The following is a 4,746-nucleotide window of genomic DNA, read 5'->3' on the forward strand; positions in this document are numbered from 1 at the left end:
CTCTCTCTCTCTCTCTCTCTCTCTCTCTCTCTCTCTCTCTCTCTCTCTCTCTCTCTCTCATTTTAAATAAAACTTTAATTGTATACTTGCTATTTCTTTATCTATTTGCTTTCTCTTGAATGTTGAGTTTCTGGCTGACCTGCTCACTTTGTGACTAATGTGCATTTTAAAAATTTATTTGTCAGCCCATTCATCCGATCCTCATTATGGGAGTGGGGGGGGGGGAGAATTTGAAACTAATACATTTCTTTCAGTAACTAGGGGCATTCCAGGGTTGGGAACTTGCTACCTATTTGAGTGAAAGACTAACAAAACCCCCAAAGTAAATATTTTAATAGGTGGCTAGAAAAAGATTCTCAAATAATATGTGGGAGACAATTTAGAGTGAGCTTTCTAAAGAACTCAGTGTGAAAACCTGTCTGACCTGTTAAGGAAGGTGTGGATAATTAACCCCTTATAAAAGCTGCAAAGGAAAAAAAAACACATATAAGTCTGAGAGAGAGAGAGAGAGAGAGAGAGAGAGAGAGAGAGAGAGAGAGAGAGAGAGAGAGGGAAAATGAATATGTTAATGTTAATGTTTTCATACATGGAAAAGAATAGAGGAATGCAGCAATAATTTTAAATGGTTTTCTGGTCAAATGTTTCCACCCAAGCCAAATACGTCTTCTATTGATCAAGCTGCAAAATTTATACAAAATGTACAGCTCTATCTTCCATAACTTCTCCCTAGTGGAGATTTGGTTCAATTGTTAAGGACAGAGGAGTATATGCCAGGCTCGAAAGTGTATAAAGAATCACATAGTACACTGAGTCTGAAGCATGGCTTGTTGCTGAGCCATCTTCTTCCTTGGGAATGAAGCATGAATAGCTGTGGGGATAGTAAATTACTCTTTCTGTTCTGTGTCACTGACATGGGACTAGGAAGAATGATTTTTTTATTACCACATACTAGGTAGATTGATACATGGAATCAAAACTAAACTGTAAATTGGTTGATAAATATTGGCAAAAAATGCTTTTTAAATGAATGGCAAAAAGGCATCTTGGAATTAATCTATGAAATTAGGGAAACATTTTTACTGTACTGTATCGAATTAAGTCTTGTTTTATTAAAATAAGGAACCAATACTTTTTGTCCATATTATCTTTCAGATGCCCCTCAAGTCTAGCTGTCCCTTGTGTCCTGTGACATAATGAAAATTAAGAACCAATATTTATGGCTACAACTCATTTGGCCATCATCTTTTAGTCTAGGTTCTGTAAACTAACCAGCCATCTCTCTTTCCCTCTGTATCCTCAGGCTAACTGTTAGGTGCCAGGATCTCATTAATACATTGAAAAACAAGTTAAATAAGCAAATTTGTAATCATATGTAATCCTTACATTTAAAAAAAATCTATTTTCTTTCTATATTCAGTGAGAGGATCTGATCCACCAAAACCCTTTAAAGTTAGTCTAAGATGTCTCTTTCATTGTTCTACATTGTATTAGCAATTAAAGCTCTTATCCCTCAAAAGTTTTGAATATCTGCAAGAGCAGACATGGAGGTTCATGGTCTTGCTATGGAGCTTCAGACTTATAAATTTGTGGACAATATATTTCTTTATAGCCCTTTTCTATTTTATTTTTGGAAAAAAACTTAAACCACATGTGTGTTTCAATGCATTCTTTCTGACTTTTTAAAACCATAGCCACATTGGCATCATTGCAACTCAAGAAAAAGTCTTTAATATGCTTAAATACTCATACTCTGTATAAATGTCAGAGTTCAGGTAATATAACCTTTCATAGGACATAAAAAAGTGACTGTACAAGATAAATAATTGGTGAGAAAATGTACTGTTGTTCCATGACATTTGAAGCTGTTAGGATTTGCTTAACATTTCTGCTTTGTTCACTATAGCAAAGAATTGGAATCAACCTAGTTGTCCATCAAAAGATGGGTAATGAAGGTTTGGTGTATATACACATACACACACACACACACATACATATACATATATGTGTATACAAAACTGAATACTATTCAGCTCTAAAGAACAATTAAGTTAAATTTTTGCAAGAAAATGGATAGATTTTAACATATAATGTTAAACGAGTTTACACATTCTCAAAGGGAAAGAACTGTATGCTTACTCTTGTTTGTGGTATCTAGTCAATCACATATATATATATATATATATATATATATATATATATATATATATATATATATATAAACAAATGTCCATGTGGATACAGCATAATGTAAGAAAATGGAATAGGAAAGGCTAAGTATAAGGAGATGGGGACAGCAGTACATACAGAAAGTGCTGCCTGACTCAGAGCACCTAATACTGAGATGCAGAAGAGCCCTTCACAGAGACACTACTAACTGGGAAGAACTAGAAAGGTGGCTCTGAGTATGGTCTTGGGACCCTTGCTATCAGACAGCTACCTATTAGAATTTTGTGTTCTCTCTTTTTTTCAACCTATCAAAGTTAATCAGAATCTCTTTTTCCAAGAAATCTTTTTTTTCTGAAAAAATCTCCAGGTGCTTTTCTTCAGTGCTAAGGATCAAGTCTGGGGCCCCCTACATGTTAAGCAAGAGCTCCTCTAGGGAGTGGGAGTTCAGGCATCCAGGTGTGTCTTACAGAGAAATTTGAATTCCACTGAACTAGGCTGTCATTCTGATACCAAGGAGATAATCACCCCAACAGTGATTAGCAACACTTTGCTAAAGCCTAGAAGAATGATAAGGAAGTCAGGACATTTTGAGAAAATGCTGATGAAAGGTTCCATTCCAAGCTAAAGAATTCTCAGGGGGGTGAAGTCGATGGGGCTGACCTACTGACTAGCAGAAAAATCACAGAGGAGATTTTTCCTGTGAGGCTTGTGAGAGGCTGGGCTAGAGATGGGCTGGAGGAGCTAGTGATGCCCATCTGGTAAATAAAGCTATCATTTTACTGGAGAGACTGGAGCTGGTCAGACACAAAAAAGATAGGCCAGTACTTTGCACTGGTAAGAGCTTTAAAGATGTTCCTTTACAAGGGTGGTGGTGACTTCAAGCAGGAATTGTGAACCAAACAACCAGTGAATAAACTGAATCACATTTCTGTGCTCTAGGGGGTTGGAATATAGCAGCTGACCTCAGAGAGCTCATGCTCTAGTTCATGGAGAGAGAGGGGGAATGTAGGTGGGAGAAAATTGAGGCATGTTCTGTAGCACCCCAGAGAAAAGGAAAGTGAGGGCATTAATTATTTGGCATGACAAATTACAACTTGAGGTCAGTCAACATTTTCTAATGATTTGGATACTGGGTGGGAAAGAAGAGGGAGTGAGGCACGTCCTGATGTAAAAGCTGGGTGTCATGAAGGACCAGCAAGGAGGTGCTGTATCCAGATCAGAGAGTAAAGCAACATCAATGGACATGGCCCTCCATAGGACCAGTACCTTTACTCGCTGTGATTAAAGAAATAAGTATTTCGAATAGAGAGTGACAAGAGTAAGACACATCTTTGCAGCCCCGTTTGGTAGACCAGGCTGACACCATTGGGTGTGAAACCAGGGAGACAGATTAGGAGTCTACTGTAATACTCTATGGTGACAGCAATCTACAACCATAGCACTGAACTAAGCCTATCTCTGCTTATCCTGGAAGCTAATAAGGGCTATGCCAGTCTCGGATATGAGGGAGCACAGAAGCTCCCACCAAATAGAAGCAACACTGAGGCTAAAACAGCAAAATCTGCCAAAGGATTACAGACAAGGAAGAAGAGGATGTAAGGAAGATAGTCACAATTTTGGCCTAAAAAGTTATAGGTATTGAATGTTTTGTTGAGACTATTAAGAATGGAGGAGCAAATACGGCTGCAGTTTGAGATTTTGGAATGTTTTAAAGACATTAAGTTTGGGAATTCAAAGAGGAACAGCAGACGGTTGAGATATGAGCCTGAAGTTTAGAGGAATTCAGAAATACAAAAACATCAAATACAAAACACCAAAGTGAAGACCTACAGATTGTGTTTAACATGGGAGGCAGGAGGCATGTCTTACTAGTTTTGCCATTATCCTTACCTGGGAGCCAATGAGAACTGTAGAACTTCTGGTGCTTGTTCGAGAGCATTGATTCAACCTTGGCAGTTTGGTTTTTGAGATATCTCTTTGTGCAGTTCAGATGCTTGCAAAATGAGCTACGGGTACATGGATATACACAGATGTGGTGCTAAGGATCGAACCCAAGGGCCTCATGGCTACTAAGCAAGTTTTCTTCCACTGGTTTATAGCCCCAACCCTCAGCACTGATATTTTATCCTGATTCCTAAGTGTACTGTAGGCAATTTAAATTCCTAGAAAGCCTAGCTAGATTAGATAATTGAGGCTTTGGGTAAATATGGTGGAGAAAGTATGAAACAATGTAGCTTGGAAACAGATAGAAGATAAGGTGTTGTAGAAAGGAGAACTCTGAAGGTGTTCAAATCCAGTTTAAGAACGTGTTTTAAGAAAAATAATAGTGACCAATTTTAAATGTTGTAGATCCATTAAATAAGGCAAGGACTGGTGCCTAGATTTAGCAATATGAATGCCATCCCTTTCCTCTAAGAACACTTAAATGGAATTCAAGATACTTAGGGAGAAAAGAAAACAAAAAACAAAACCTAGACTGTGAACTTAGATATTCATAAATTTTGTCTGGAAGAAAGGAGAGAAATGGTAAGAAGTGGATAGAGAAATGGCCAGTGTGACTTACTTGTTTTAAGGTGGAAA

Source organism: Mus pahari, chromosome 2, assembly GCF_900095145.1.
Source record: "Mus pahari chromosome 2, PAHARI_EIJ_v1.1, whole genome shotgun sequence".
Lineage (NCBI taxonomy): Eukaryota > Metazoa > Chordata > Mammalia > Rodentia > Muridae > Mus > Mus pahari.